General features: G+C 49.5%; 1 protein-coding gene across 1 annotated transcript in view; it reads right to left on the reverse strand.

Annotated features, from left to right (window-relative positions):
* Positions 1-16,399, reverse strand: part of PRKN (parkin RBR E3 ubiquitin protein ligase) — an 888,769-nt gene that overhangs the window by 35,226 nt on the left and 837,144 nt on the right. The window lies entirely within an intron of this gene.

Genomic DNA, 16,399 nt, shown 5'->3' on the forward strand with positions numbered 1-16,399 from the left:
CCCTGGTAGACTGACTGGGGCAGAAGCAGAACTAGAGAACTGTACAGCTTGCCTCCTTCCCCCACCCAGAACACCTGCTGCCTCTCACCAGACACCTGCTTGTGTGCTGGCTCAGCCCCAACAGACAGGGTAGCGCTCCTGACTCTCAGCTCTGCACTGATGTGTGCCTCCAAGACAGACTGCCCGTGAGCAAGCCCCAGGGACCTAGCTCTCCTCTCAGGATCTTTCTGGATGACCCCAGGCTGTCCATCTTGAGAGGTGCACACTGTCCCCCATCATTCTCACGTCTGACTTTGACCTGTCTGCCCTGACCGGAGGTTTCCTCGCTCTTTGGAGGACTCCCTTTTCTGGATGTCCCAGCAGGTGCCGGGAGGCAGGACCGAAGCTCTGTATGGGAAGACTGGCTTTGGGAGCCAGCTCTGCAGGAGAAGTAGCCACAGTGTTGGCAGGGAGAGCCAAGGTAAAAGGGAAGACTGGGGAGAGGACTGGGTGGGGGGGAAGGGGCGGGAGGGGAGGAGGGAGGGTGGGGCATGGCTGTACCTGCAGCCTGGGGAGCACTCATCCCTCCCACACCCTTGGGTTCACAAACTCCAGTCCTCCCCCAGGCACGACGCCCGCTCCTGTCCCTGCTTTGGGGTGGGGGGCTGCCTGCTGTGATTTGCACCCGGCCCAAGGTGGCCCTGTGGACTCTCCCGCAGTCAGCTGAGCAGCCATGGAACCTAGCCGTATTCTGCTACTTCCTCCCTGGTGGCTTGTGTTAAGTTCTATGCTGTTCTGAAAACGTATTGCTGCATATTCAGACGAATTTTTAAATAATGGGGCTATGGCACTGGAACATGGAAATGTACTTGGGAAATATTAATATGTAAATGAGTGAAACAAAATGCGCTTTTGAGGCAGGTCTCTGCCAATCTGCTTCATCAACACCAGGAAGAAAAAGCAGGTGGTTCCAAACATTTTTTTTTTTACTTGGAACTGGAACTAAGTCACTTGGAGCCTGTTGCACAAGCCTATTTTTGTGGGAGGAGAAAATATCCAACAATTTTATAGGAGACGTGAAAGTGAATTTTTCTACTGTATTCACGTCTCTGCCTTTCCAGCTTTTCCTCTGCCACTCCAGCGCTGGCTCCTTGCTCTCACACGCAGCCATCATTTTTAGGCTCAGAGAGAAGCCAGCTGAGAAGAAATAAACCATGCGCTAGCACTAGGTGTCGCTGTTCCTTTATCACAGACGGGGACCCGCACGCCAAAGCAATTTACCTTGGCTAAAATAACAAGCTTGTTTTCTGGAAATAAAATAACCAGTAAGTACTGGGAGAGGATGATTCTCTTTCACAGGTGTCTCCGAATCAAAGCTGAAGTGTGAACAACAATCCACTCTTTCCATGGGCCTCCCACGTCCCGTCGGCTTCTAGAACCCCGTCACTGTGGCTGAGCTGCGTTTGTACCTCGGACTTAGCCGCCCGACCCATCAGCCCCGGTGCATGGTTTGGTATTTTCAGAGCGAGGAGCGTCAGCGCTTCCCACCGTTTTAGCATAACTCACACACCACAGATACTTGGAAAGGAAACATTTAAAGCAAGGATGCAGAGACCCAACATTGCTTCCACCAAGGGTACAGAATTCCACGTTTATACAATGACACACGCATCACACCCGCTCCTCACACGCGCCACACACACACACCCCGCTGTCAGCATGCATTAAATAAGTGAATATGAAATGCAGATGACTGCAGCCCCTTCCTGAGCGGATGCTTGGGGCATGGGGTACGACTGCACTTTGCACACCTGCCTCTCCGAGCTCCATCCTCATCACCTGCTTTGCGAACGATAGATAATTCTGAGGATAGTGAGAGCCTGGGACCAGCTTGGAGGAGAGGTCGCAGCCACAAGATGGCTACCCCAGCACCAGAATTCCTAACCGTGACATACACATGGCCTTCTCTCTCATGGCTGGCTGGCTTGCCTACTTTCTTTAAAGGTTTATTTATTTTTAACTGAAGGACGAATTGAGAGAGATAAGGGGAGACTCGGGGGAGGGAGAGATATCTTCCATCCACTGGTTTCTTCTCCAAATGGCCACAATGGCCAGAGCTTAGTTGGGTCACTTTCTGCTGCTTTTGCAGTTCTCAGGAAGGGAGCTGGATTGGAAGTGGAGCAGCTGGGACAGGAACTGGTGCCCGTATGGGGTACAGGTGCTGCAGGCAGAGGATTAGCCTATCAAGTCACCCTACCTCTCCCTCCTTTGATGCTCTTTGATCCTATTTTTGTGGCAGAGTGAGGCCTGCTGCACAGCCCTGAGTTCTGACTCTGACTCCTCCACAGGCGAGCTGTAGCAGACCTGAGAAGTGCCTGTAATACCAAGTTCTCAGATTCTGCATTGAGGGATGGGTGGCAGGGACCAAGTTCCCATCTCCATGTGAGGCCATTACAGGGATTAAGCATGGTGGGGCAGCAGCAGAAGATGCTGCTTGCTTTGCCAGCATCCCAGAGGGCTGCCGCTTTCAATCCAGTTTCCTTCTAATGCACCCAGGAGGCTGCAGACCTAGCCATGAGGGAGGCCTTGGCCAGGCCCAGCCCCCGGTGCTGCAGCCATCTGGGGATCTGCAGCAGTAAGTGGAGGGTCTCTGTCTCTCCTTTCTCTCCATGGCTCTGCTTTTCAAATAAACAAATCTTTGCACAGTGCCTGTCCTATCCCATCCACTCATTTGTAGACTTGCTGATGCATTTTTAAAAGCTGAACTCAGGAATAAATAATGTGTTGTGAGTTCTCCTTCTCCCAAATGAATCTGGGGAGGTTGGGAGTTGGTCTTAATTAAGCAGGTGCCTAAGGCGTGAGGGCCGAGATAGCCCAGCTGACTTGTTCAAAGGGATAACTTATATAAATACCCACAGGTGTCACTTGTGGGACAGGTGGGCAGCCCCTGGGCTCCTGGTGGGCCCAACAGTTCCTCTGGCTTTTCGAATTAATGTCTTGATTTTACCAAGGAGGGGACAAAAGCAGAGAGGCTAAGTCCCACTTGCAAGGCAACCTCAGTGAGGGGAGAAGGTCGCTTGTGGGACCTGGGGACCCAGTCCTTTCCCGGGTTGCTCTGAGTTGGACTCTGCTTAACACTGACAAGTTTCATCGCCACAGGGTTCGCTTCTTTGGAATCTTTATTCCTTAATAACTTTGAATTTTTACCAGCAGAGACAGGAAACATCACAAGACAGTGCTAGGAGAGGCACCAATTGCTGCAAAAAACAAGAAAGATGCTTGCTTTCCTTATGCCTTTGGGAGACGACATTTGGGAAATAACTGTGAAATTCCTGCAGGTGAATGTAGGTAGCTGGCTCCCAGAAACTGCCCCCTGGAAATAGGGTGCTGTTGACTGCCAGGGGGAGTTGATATCTAGGCTAGCGTCTTAACCGGGACATGCTGAATTGTCAACGGGCACAGAAACGCACAGGTCCACTTGGAGCTTCAGACCCAGTCATAGCTAAGCCACCAAGGAGAGGATGCAGGATTTCCCTGCAAAGGAACCGAGTTGTGTAGCGGTGGTCATGCCTGCTGCTTCGCTACCCTCTGGGTCCATGCACAAACTGCACGTGACCCTCGCTGATAATTAAGAGGGATCAGCAGAGGGTGGTTGGGGAGTGACACTCCTTTTCCTAGACCCACACACTGTGAGCAGAGGAATGTGGGAGCACTCCAAGGCCACCCCAGGAGCCAGTTTGGGATTTACTCTTGGTCCTGCTTCAAGCCTGGCTGCTGCGTGCTTCTAGGCTAAGGAGACCCCATTAGAGACCCCATTACTCAGAGAAGACTCAGGGTTGTGTCAGGTGGATGCGAAAACGTGTGTGCCGAAACTACACGGAGACATCACATAGAGCTCAAGAAGCTTGTAGAAAACAATGAGTTAAAACTCACGCATATGCTAATTACCTGGTTTGCTCTGGGTTCGGGACAAAGGCTTAGCGCTGTTGAAGGCTCTTGTTGTTTCTTAGGCAGCAGAGTGGACATTGTAATGGACATAGACCTGAAACTGGAGGGTTTTGGAGAAGCAGAGAAGCTAATAGAAGAGAGCAGTCATGTTCCCATGGGTTTTCTAGGTAGCATAGGCCATCAATAAGGAGACATTCCCAGCAAAGGCACAGAGTTATTTGTTTCAGATTTTAATCTGAGAAGTTACTGAGGATGACTCAAATGGGCAAAGAGAGACAAGTCCCCAGGTTCCTGGGGAAGCAGTCAGATAATAAAACTATTGTCCTAATCAACCGAGGAAAGGGGGGAGGGGCAAAGCGCCCAGACTAGAGGCATGTCCGTGTCTTAGGGAGGCCAGGAAAGGATCAGAGGACAGCGCATACAGGAGAGAAGTAAACGTACCTCGAACGGCATTATGGCCGTGGTAGTACAGTACGTGCTTTTCATTCGGCCAATGCTAACTGGGGGGACCATCTGTTGCCCAGTGTTACTCTAGAGTGTGTAGGTGTTGCTGCCAGAATGGGAAATAGAAAGAATGGATGTCAAGCAGGACCGTTCCTGAGAAGCCAGGAAGCACTTCCCTTCAGACTCGGTTCCTTCTCAGTCCACCCCATTTTTCTTGTCCATGTAGTGGGCTGGTGTGCGTTTGCAGTTGCTCAGGCTCCGGCTTCCCGTCCCCAGGTTGTCGGGATGGAAGATTCTTTCAGGGTTCCCTGCTTCGCCCGCCGCTGCCCCGTACTGCAGTGTTCTGGTCTGCAACTTCAGTAGAGGCAAGCTGACCTTTTATTTTGCTGAATTAGCCAGGTTTTGTATTCTTTTTCTTGAATTAGTATTAGAGTGTTGGTGAGAATCCTGGTTGTATCGCCGTAACTGGGATGCTCATTAGTTCATGTTTACGATGTAACACAAGGCGGTTTGTAGCGTCAGTATTTGGTCTGAACTTGTTTGAAGCTGGTGTGTTTTCTTTCTATACGTGGGACTGTAATTCTGCAAGTTTGGATCTTCAGAGAATAACTTGTGTTGTATTATTGACATGTTATATATGTTTTTAATGTTAGCATCCTGTAATGCTTTCATTCACTTTCCAACTCAGTATAAATAAGTATTTTAAGTTAAAAAAAAAAAAGAAATTCCAGTTTATAGGCCATGCTGAATCAATGTGAGCTGAGTGAATGCCTTTAATCTGAATGGCGCAGTTGCTGTGTTAGTTTACAGACAAGGCGAGCAGAAGGCAAGCTGGGCGAGGAAGCATGAGCCATTCTGCATTCAGTCTGGAACACAACACAGTGTTTAGTGTCCAGGGGTAAACTGAGGCACACCAAAGTATTAGAGAGCTTCTCCTTAAGGTGCAACTAGTGGGCAGCTTCCAGGTGCAAGGGGTGGGTAGAGAAGAGACTTGGAGGAAGGCACCCACAGGGCAGGTGCAGGAACCTTCCCGGACAACTGCACTTCACACGCGAGCCGTGAGACGGAAGCTCGGCTCTGGGTGAGCCCCACACCCCACCTGCAAGGTGCAGACCTGGGCCTGCTCTGCTCCAGCGCTTTGTGCTGGCGCCCCCGACAGCTCCAGCAAGTCAGTTACAAGGACTCAATCCTGAGCTGATACCTGCCACTTGAAAGCAGAGGCTTCCCTGGCAGTGAACAGAGCTTGGGTTTGGAGGGGCCCAACTGAAGGCTACAAGGGTTTGCTGGCAGCTGAAACGCCTCTCGCAGAGCCTGGATTTAGTTACAGCTCACACCCACAGCACCACTGTGCTGCCTGCACGTTTCAAGAGCCAAACACCCTGCACGGGCCGGACTTCCTCAAAGTCTCCAAGCTCAGCACAGCACAAGGGCAAATCTTTGCATTCACATTCCTCCATTTGAGCCCTTTGGCCTTCCTTTCCCCCTCCTTCCCTCAATGGGGCCTGAGGTTAAGGAAGGCAAAGGTGAGGGAAGAGACAGATGGAGAGGGACAAGGGGTAGGCTGGGGGACAGAGCCTGCCGTCCACTGCACCTGGCAGCAGCCGCGTGGCAGGACGCAGGCAGGGGCCCTTGCCATTAGCAGCACAGCTGGTCTCACAAGGTGCCCACATGCAGGGCAGCAGCCAGGAGGACTGTAGGTCCCTCTTGTGTCTCTAAGTGTACAGCACTGTGGCTGCATTCAGTGGCTCGGCGGATTTGCTGTGTTTTGGGAAGTGTTTTCCGGGAGCTTGAAGGGCAGTTCCCTCTTAACTGTTCTGATCTTGCTGGAGAATCAGCAGTTCACACATATGCTAAGGCTCATAACAAAAAATCCATTCATGGTTTTTCTCTCTCTTATTTTCCTGCCTAAACACCTGTTTCTTTAAAAGCCTCTGTTTGCCTGCATAAGTAAGTGTGCATGTATGCTGGAAACCCAGGTTGATTTTTTTTTCTCTCCCCAGGTAGATGACTGGTGACTGTGCCAGTGTGGTAACTGTGCCCTTCCCGTGGGGCCGCTCTGTCGGTGTCACAAGCATGTAGGCCTAGAGGTTTTGGCTTGTCCCCGTCTCCTTTTTGCTGGCCAGGCATGTATTTGTGTCCTGACACTGGCGGGCTGCCAGACCCGCCCAAGGCAGCTGCTCAGGAGATTTTGCTCATGTCCAAGATTCGCTCAGAGTCATCTTTCTCTGACATGAGACACTGGTGGCACCTTAGCTCACCATGAACGTGGACTCCAGAGATGTACCTGCACGTCAGAGAGAGCGCTCTCATCAGCGATGTTACCTGCCTGGGATCTAAGATGGGGGGTGCATGCTGCTCACTAACTTACTCAGGTCTAAATTCACATTTTCTAGCAGATGATCTGCGCCAGGTACCGGGCAGCTGCAGGCTTGATGGTGAACAAGACAGAGAAGGTTCCTTCTCTGAAGGAGCTTACAGCCAGTCTTGGGTCACCTTAAGGAGTACCATTGCTGAGTACGCCGGTGGCTGCCCCGAGAGACCATGGACGCGAGAAATGGAAGAGCTGGTGGCAGTTGATGCCCACCAGGAAGAGCGTGTTTAGAGAGGAGCTTTTGTTATCCATCATTTAGCCTCCACTGGCTCCCAGGGATGTGTCCCTAGGCCCAAGCAGCACCGAGGTAGGGGTGGGCTGGGAACTGTCCTTGCATGAGACCCCAAGGCTTTGGGTGCAGATGAACAATGGAGATCCACGTCCAGAGCCCCCTTTCCACGTGCACATGGGGTCTGCCATCATGCTGTTTTTCCCTGCTAACAGTGGTCTCCCTTCCACTTTAACAAATCCAGACCCACCCTTTGTCTGCTGCAACAGTGGTTGGGTGAGGAAAACAGAATCCAGGAATCAAAGGGAGGATCAAGACTCTGTTTTGGTGGGAGCCTCCCTTGGGGTTCGGGGTGTTTCCTGCCACAGGGATCCAACGTCGACCTATAGGACACTCTCACATAGGGGCGATTTCGTCCCTGGTTACAAGGCTGGGACTCAGAAGTACAGAAGGTGGGCAGTGGAGTAACGGCCATTTTCACTGGCCTCTTCTTTGCTGAAGCAGCCTTCCCCAGCTCCTGAGTTGTTGATGGAAGGCCTTCCGCAGTTCCTGACTTGTTGATGGGTGTTCTGTCTTTGGGAGAGAATCGGTGACAGCAGAGAGAACGGGCTAGGAACGCTGGGTGTTGAAATGGCTCTTCCCCAGGTGTTTACCGCGAATGATGACAAGGCACTGGTCCCCACGCCTACAGCCAGAATCTGTCCCTCATTAGCCGGAGAGGCAGCCACGGTCAACAGCAGGTCGCTCTTCCAAATGATAGCATAAATATTTCCAGAGAGGATGGAACTTGGACATTTAATACTGGATCCAATCAGCCACTAAAAATTTCATGTGGTTTCTTTTAAATTTGGTGTGCATTATTTAACAGGATAGTTAAAACTCTGCTTTGTTAAATCATAGAATGAAATTTTCATTCCAGGCACAGCCAATCATTGTCTTCCATATTACAGGCTGTTTCTTAGGTTCTTCCTCATACTTAACAAAATGTTTCAAACCGGGTGCTGGCTGCTGAGCCAGAAGAACTGATTATCAATCTAGCTGCCTGTGCTTATTCTTCTACTTTCTCTGAATGATGTAGGAGAGGTTTGATAGTGATGTTTTCTCTGAACTCTTCTCAGATGCCAGGCACCACAAAGCACACAAGCTAGCCCCCCATGCGTTCACCAGAGGGCTTCTGGCGACCCTGCTGCCTATGGAAATTACTCTATCAGCAGCATGGGATATGCCCCTAAGCACAAGAACAGATCGACTCATTGCTAATTTGTTGTTGTTGTTGTTATAAAATGAATGTTTATAAATTAGGCCATTTTGATCCTGACTGATTTTTCACAATCTATCTTGCAAAGGGCACATCTGTTTTGTAATGATATAGTTTCTCAGTTTATGGTCCTTGTATTAAATGTTGCACCAGATTCCATTTAAAACATATTATTTTTAATAGAACAGAATAGAAACACCAAAAGGGAACCCACACAGATACAGCCAAATAATCTTTGACAAAAAGACCAACAATAGTCCAAGCAAATGGGAAGGCCTCTTCAGTAAATGTTGTTGGGACAACTGGTTAATAGCCTGCAGAAACAAAAAGATAGACCCACACCTATCACCATACACTAAGATCCAATCTACATGGATAAAAGACCTAAACCTACATCCAGAAACCTTCAAACTCTTGGAAGAAAATGTTGGAAATACCCTGCAATACCTAGGAGTAGGTCCTGACTAAAAAGCAATAGCAGTTAAGAACAGAATAAACAAACGGGACCTCATCAAACTAAGAAGCTTCTGTACAGCAAGGGAAACAATCAGCAAAGTAAAAAAGCAACTCACAGAGTGGGAGAAGATCTTTGCGCACTATGTAGGGGATAGAGGGCTAATCTCCAGAATATACAAAGAAAAACAACCAAAACACCAAAACAAACAAGCCACTCAAAGAAATGGGCACGGGAAATGGGCAAACATTTCACAAAGGAATAAGCCCAAATGGCAAACAAACATATGAAAAAATGCTCCAGTTCCCTGGCAATAAGGGAAATCCAAATTAAGACATCAATGAGGTACCACCTGATGCCAGTAAGATTGGCCCACATACAGGAAAACACCAACAACACTCGCTGGAGAAGATGTGGGGATAAGGGAACCCTACTCCACTGCTGGTGGGGCTGCAGGTTGGTACAGCCTTTATGGAAATCAGTATGGAAAACACTTAAACAACTAAAAATCTGCATACCATATGATCCAGCAATAGCACACCTAGGAATATCCAAAACACCTGTTTCACGACAAACCAACATGCATCCCTATGTTCATAGCAGCACAATCAGTAATTGCAAAAACATGGAAGCAACCGAAATGTCCATCAGCAGAAGATTGGATAAGAAAGCTTTGGTTGATCTACTCCATGGAATACTACTCAGCTATTTAAAAAAAAAAAAATTGCAGTTCTTTGTGGCTAAATGGGCCCAACTGGAAACCATAATGCTAAGGGAAATGAGCGAATCCCAAAAGGTTAGATACCACATGTTTGCCTTAATTTAACCTGTAATATTTTTTTTTTAACCTGTCATTGATACTGTCTCAACCCATGTGTTTTGAAAAATTGAACTTGCATTATTTTTAACATATTGTATACGCAATACTATGTCAATTAATTCCATAACATTGTATATTGTTGCTGATGTTTTGCTGGGGCTTTTAACTGACCGGAATTTTACTCTGTTAGCTCTACCTTCAGACCAGAGACGGTCTCCCCAAGAAGCCGTTGAACTTATCTGGACAATAAGATGCTAGACTCTATGCTGGGCATATGCTTGCAATGAAAGAATCTCAACTGAACTTGAACTGTGGTTATGCAGCAAGGTGGAGGAATCCACCATGGGGGGAGGGTTATGGCAGAGGTGGGGGGAATCCCAATGCCTATAAAACTGTATCACATAATACAATGTTATTAACAATAAAATAATAATATTATTATTTTTTTGAAAGTGAGAGAGAGAAAGAAAGATAGAGGCTGACCCCACCTCTCTTTTGTGGGTTCACTCCCTAAATCTTCACAGCCATGGGGACTAGGCAAGGCTGAAAGCTAGGAGCTGGGAACCCAGAACCTTCCATATATTTGGCACACTTGAGCCATGACCCTTGCCTGTCAGGGTCTACACCGGCAGGGAGCTGGAAGCAGGCATGGAGCCAGGACTCAAACCTGGGCAGTCTGAGACGGCATGTGGGCATCCTATCTGCTCTGCTAAGGGCTTGCCCCTGTAGCTTCTGTTTTGTTACTGCATTTAAGGCAAAAGATAAGCATTTTACCAAATGATATTTTATTTGCAAAGGCTTATTGAAAATAGCAATTCTTAAGATTCCCTTAAATCTGTTTGAATTATTACATAATTATTACATTCTAAATTTACAGAATAAATGTCAAATTTGTAGCTATTTTGCTAGATTTTTCAGAAAGGCTTTGATAGCTCTTTTTTTTTTGGTCAGAAATTGAGAAAGCAAATTACTGGGCTGCTAATTCCACATCAAGGAACAAAAACTCCTTTTGCTGCTGATAATTTGTTTCTAATTGAAAAATAAGAATAGTGATTGATGACACACCCTACATGATTTGTGTATGTGTGTGTGTGTGTGTGTGTAACAGCAAGGTAGACTTTCAAAAATAGCAGAACGGGGTTGGAGTTGTGTAGTTACCGGTTGGGTGCCACTTGGGAGTCCTGGTTATCCTGCCTCCGTTTCAGTCTCTAACACATCCCGGGAGGCAGCAGGTGCTGGCTCATGTACCTGGGGCCCTGCTGCTTACGAGGCAAACCTGGATGTAACTGTGGACTCCAGGCTTTGGCCTCACCCAGCTCTGGCAAATGTGGGTAGTTGGGAAGTGAACCAGGACTCATGGTTTCTCTCTTGTGGCTCATGTGTCACAGTGGCTGAAGTCTCTGAAGTTGGTTTTGAGTATCAGCTATTCCATTTGCCACCCTGCTCCCTGTAAATGCGCCTGGGCAGGCAGCAGAGGACGGCCCCAGTGCTTGGTCCCTGCCACCTCTCTGGGAGACCTGGTTGGAGTTCTGGGTTCCTCGCTTCTGCCTGGCTCAGACCTGCCTGTTGAGCCATTTCCAGAGTGACCCAGTGAGTGAAAGATCTTTCTCTGTCTTCTCTAACTCTGCCGTACAATGAAAAAAATGGAGACCTTAGGATTTTTCTCTCTTTTTGAAGTAGATGAACATAAACAAACACACTTTAAAAAAAATAGAAGGATAGACTATGAAAAGGCAGCTCCTTTTATTGCAATCTACCTACTTCTCTGGGCAAAGTGACTCCGTGCTCATTGTTAATAACAGGACAGGAGAGGGATTCCTGCTCGCCCCTGTCCCACAGCGGCTCATTTGGTTCCTTCCTCTCTCCCTTCCTGTTGAAACAAGTATTCATCAAAACACATAACATGCTTTTGCTGTGGTGACACACTTATGCTATTGCTATCATACACCTGCTAGTCGTTTTCCTAACTAGACAACCACTAACACCTCCTAGCATCCCTTCTTTCTCCCATCCAAGCACTAACCAGGCCCTACCCTGCTTGGCTTCCGAGATCAGACGAGATTGGGCTCGATCAGGGTGGTATGGCCGTGGACTCTTGTCTTTCAATACATTGAAAAAAAAAAAGGGCTGAATGCATTTCGTTACAGAGATTCATTCCAGATGGTCAAGGGCAAGCTTTCTACACACAAGCACGTGCAATGTTAGCAGCCTGGGCAGAGGGTAGGACCTCGGGGGCAGCGGAGAGAGGAGCGGCCGCTTCCCCTGCATGGAGGGACATTCTGGACCTCCCCATGAACTCCTTGAAGCCTCTGGGTGCCCAGGTTCCACTTCCGTCCCTGATGAGGGCCTGGCATCATGGCTGTTTTTAAAACTGGGCATGTGTTTCTAATATTCCAGAGGTTTCACTTTCTGCCCACGTCAGAAAGTTTTAATCCATTGGCACGAAAGCCTGTGAGAAGTCACTCAGTTTTCAGTGTGGGTGGGTGGGTGAGGGGGAAGAAAGGCACCCTCCACGCGGTCCCACTCACTGGATTGCCTGCCGTTCCAGAGTCCCAAGTCCCGGGGGTGGGAGAGGACTACAATACTTGCTGCGGGCACCAGCTTCCCTCTGCTGGTGCCTGCTGTGCCGGGGCCACTGAGGGCTGTCCTGCCGGTCACCTGCATGGGGCCTGTTGAGTTCCTGCTTCTCACTCAGAGCCACCTAAGTGGCAGGACTGGGGACTCCATCTTGGTGAAATCTTCCTCTACTAGTTTGGGGGGAGGGTGTCTTAATTTCCACTAAAACGGCAACGCAGACGGCTCCAGCACACACCCACGCAGGTCTCTACCATCCCTCCCGCCAATACACCACACCTTTCGTGCTCCTCTTGGTGGAGGTAGTGGGGAGTGCTTCAAAGATCAGAGAGATTGAGGGGGAGGGAAGAGAGCTCTTTGAGAACCCTGAAGCAATTTCAATCATGCAAGTGTGCAAGTTCCCCCCCAAGTCAGTACAGTTTCCTCCTGTGACTGATCCGTTTTAAAACGTAGCAAAATCGACCTGGGACCCACTGAGACAAAGCGCACCTGCTGGTAATGTGGGAGCGAGTTTCCTGAAGGGAGGGGAGAGTGGGCTGCAGCAGGGCTGGCAGAAGCACCGCTTCCTGGCTGTGATTTGCTGGAAGCTGTCACCAGACGTTTTTATGCTCATTTATTTATTTGTTCTCTTATGCCCATAACAGCAACAACACAAATACAACCTCCGGCCAACTGCGTTTGTGTTCTGCGGGGAACTAGGTTAATGTGACCTGACAGTGCTGGTGAGATGACACGGAAGCAACAATACACACACTTCCGTGCAGCCGGTAGAACATGGGGAGAGTGGGTGGAAGAGAAAGAGGGGTCAGAGTAAAGAGAGGGAGAGCTTCCACGCTAAAGGATTTTGCAGAGCTGGTGTTTGCTGTAGGAGTCTGGCCTTCACGTGGGATGCTTTCAGCTCTTACCGGAGCACCTAGCTTCCAGGCCTGGCTCTCTGGCCTCTCATCTAACTCCCTGTAACGCACAGCCCGGGAGGCAACAGGCCATGGCTCAAGCACGTGGGCCTCTGCCAGCAGTGTGGGAGACCCCGCGGGGGCTCTGGGCTGTTGGCTTTCGCCTGGCCCAGCCACGGATAATGCAGACATCTAGAGCACGAGTTCAAGGACGGACATGTCTCTTTCTCTGTTTTCTTCTTTCCAATAAAATAGAACTAGATAAGATTTTGCATGACAACAGTTCATGAGCAAGGTTGTTGATACGCATAAGTGAATATGTTGTCACCGTCTTTAAAACTTACACCTTCTCGCTCTGGGACAGGGCTTTTTACACATCCTGCTTGAGACACAGCAACCTCTCATCAGAAGGTGCAGAGGCAAATGAGATCTTCCTTTGAAGGGTGCTGTGACGAGTCAGCGAACCTCTACTCCATACCAAAGGCTTTACACATGTTAATGATCCACAGATATCAGCTAATTCCAAGGTAAGAGGCGCATTGTGCATTGTTGGGTAATGACATAGGCGGCACGGGTCCAGCGAGCCACTGCGGGGTGGAGCTGCCAGACCACACCATGGTTTGTCATGGCTGCTCCAGACACACTCTCCTGACTCGGGTTGGAGAGTCACACTGAGCTCGTTCTATGATGTAAAATACACCTTTCCAGGCAGATCTATTTCTTTCCAGATTTTTCTAATATCTGTGTTTATAGGAACCATCCCTTCCCAACCTCAGTGTGGTGGCAGCCTCCTTCAGGAGCCCTGGGGATGTAGGGGCCGGGAGTAGTCAGAGAGACAACTGTGTGCCCTGATGGTCAGATTCCTGTTTCCGGGAGTGGCAGGGAGGTAGCCGATAGAGACGCCGGGTTCTAGACTTTTCCTGTGTGCTCTCTACAGGAGTAAGACATGTCTTGTGGGTGTGGCCAGTGCTCCTAGGGGGAGCTCAGTGGTTGGAGTTTCTGCCTGGGAGGTGCCTGGCTGGAGCTTTGGGGAGTGGGAATGAGGGTGGGAGGAACAAAGCACTGTGGGAAACAGGGTTGAGCCCCTCCCACCTCTGCCCTCTTTCCTGCCTCTGCTGGCTTTCGGCTGCCCAGCTGGCTACTACCCAGAGCACCTGAATGAGGAGCTCCTTGGGCCTTGCGGGTGTTACATGTAAAACTGCATATATTATTTATGAAGCTACAAATGTTTGAGTGAGCGACATTACGTTATTTGTCAAAACAGTGGTTCTTATCTGAGCTGGCTCTCTTTCCAGCATCATCACACCTGGTGCCGACATGCTTTTGGAAAATCAGTGTTCTTTTGTCACTTGTGCAGGGCTCGTATGGAAACTGAGGGAGGAAAGAAGGCAGGGACATGAGGGATGGGTGCTTGGGAAAGGTTAGTGGATCAGAGAGCATCACACGCACAGAGTAGGGATCAGAACAGGCAAATGCAGGTGGCCCCTAAGTCAAGCCAGGGACACTAACCATACGTCCTTTATGAACTTGACTCGCCTTCATTTCCTAGAAAGCTGGGTAGGAGACTGAACTGTCTTGTTTAAGAAGCGGAAGCACACGAGAGGGTTGAAGCGACAGGACCTGCGTGTCCACTGTGCTGCAGCCAATTTCTGTTCTTTTGTTTCATTAATTTTGGAGGTCAGGCTGCAGTGGCAGCTGATGGCCACAGACTTCTTTTGAAAAGCATGTTTCCTTGAGAAACAGAAGGGAGGTCAGCGTTGCTTTCTGGAGGAGAAAGAAAGGTGCCTTTCGTCTGAAGAGCACAGTGGAGGGCACAGGAAGGAGGACAGGCAAGGGCCTCTGATGTCACAGCTGAAAGACAACTGTCACCAAGTGCAGCTTCTCAGAGAACCATGATGCCCAGCAGGTGCGAGTGCCCCTGCTTCCTGCCCTCGCACTGGCCTCCCCCCAAACATGGGTAGGAGGCAAGCAGGGAAGAGAGAAAGACGTGGCGAAAGGCTGGGAGCCTGTGCAGCAGGCTTCCTGCGCAAGTGGCAGAGGAACACTGAGTTTCAGGAAGTGTGTCTTTGGCCCTACAGCTAGGGAAAAAGTCCAGGGTCCTTCTCCTGGTACGTGCATCTGGGATTGCTCCTCAGTGCATCAACAAAGTGCTTTGGAATCACAAGCTTTGCAAAACAGCTGTGAGAGACAGAGCGCTCAGTAAGGCTCCACACACACCTGCGTTTGCCTACCGGAACTCAGCTCACAGCTTGCCGGCACCTCTGTTGAGGGGTCTACACCCAGCTCAGGATGTTAACTGTGGGAGCGGCCATCCAGGGCACATAAGAATCACTGCCTGAAGTGAAATGGCCTGTCTGATGACAAAGCAAGGTCCCGGGGTCAACCCCAAAGGAAACCATCTTGTGCAAAAGGGCTGGAAGGGTGCTGGTGAAATAAAGAGGTTGGGTTTTCATGATCAAACCGTACACCTTAACAGAATTACTGCCATCAATTAAGCAAAGGATGACAGGAGGCTTGGCTTCAATGAACAGGTGGGAAACCTGCTGTGCCATCTACTCATTATCACAGTAACCTCGTGGGGTAGAGATTGTGGGTTGTGGTAATCTTGGTCAAGGTCACCCAAGTTGGGTTGTGATTTTGAGCACCAATAACTGGCCCTGGGTTTTCACTGTCCTCCTGAGACCAGGGTTTGTCTACTCCTGGTAGTTGTGTACCCCTGGGGGACACGTGGCCATGCTTGGAGACAGTGTCCACAATCGGCCAACAGGTAGACAAAGAATCGCTGCCAATCTTCCTGTGCTGCGAGAAGCATCCCCTTCCCTCCGCTCCCAGACCCTCAGTCCTCAGGGATGCCTGGCTGGCACTGAGGTTGAGACACACAGCATCTCCTCCAATGGCTGCCACTGTGCAGGCTGTGTCTCAAGTTAAAACAGAGTGATTCTGAGAAAATGGTGGGTCCCGGTGTGGCGGGTCCTTAGCAGGGCTCTGGGAGATGCTACAAATGAACGAGGGATGCTTTGTTCCTTGCAGACACAGAGCGAGGGGAGGGGTGAAGCACCAGAATTTACAACCTGTCGGTTGGCCATGCATTCAGAAGTTACCTGTCTCAAAATGACCCTTTCAAAACCCAAGAAGCATTTCCAGTGCCAGCTGGAGCGCCCAATGGCCCCCTCACAGCAATCTATGGCAGCATCGGGAGGGAGCAGGGCCTTGGGTCTCCCACGGCTCCTTTCTTTTGTCTTCCAGGGTATTAAAGGCTGGCATCTCGCTGAATATAAAGCAGTAGCTAATGTGATAAGGGGCTGGATGGATGGTGTCCCCAGAACATTTAAGACTAAACTGTCAGCTGAGAGACAAAGAGAAAGATGAGATCGCTTCTGAGAAATCTCATCGGTAAAGATGGGATTTGCTGAACCAAAAAGCAGCATT

This window comes from Ochotona curzoniae, unplaced genomic scaffold (assembly GCF_017591425.1).
Source record: "Ochotona curzoniae isolate NIBS_2020 unplaced genomic scaffold, NIBS_Ocur_1.0 scaffold_3890, whole genome shotgun sequence".
NCBI lineage: Eukaryota > Metazoa > Chordata > Mammalia > Lagomorpha > Ochotonidae > Ochotona > Ochotona curzoniae.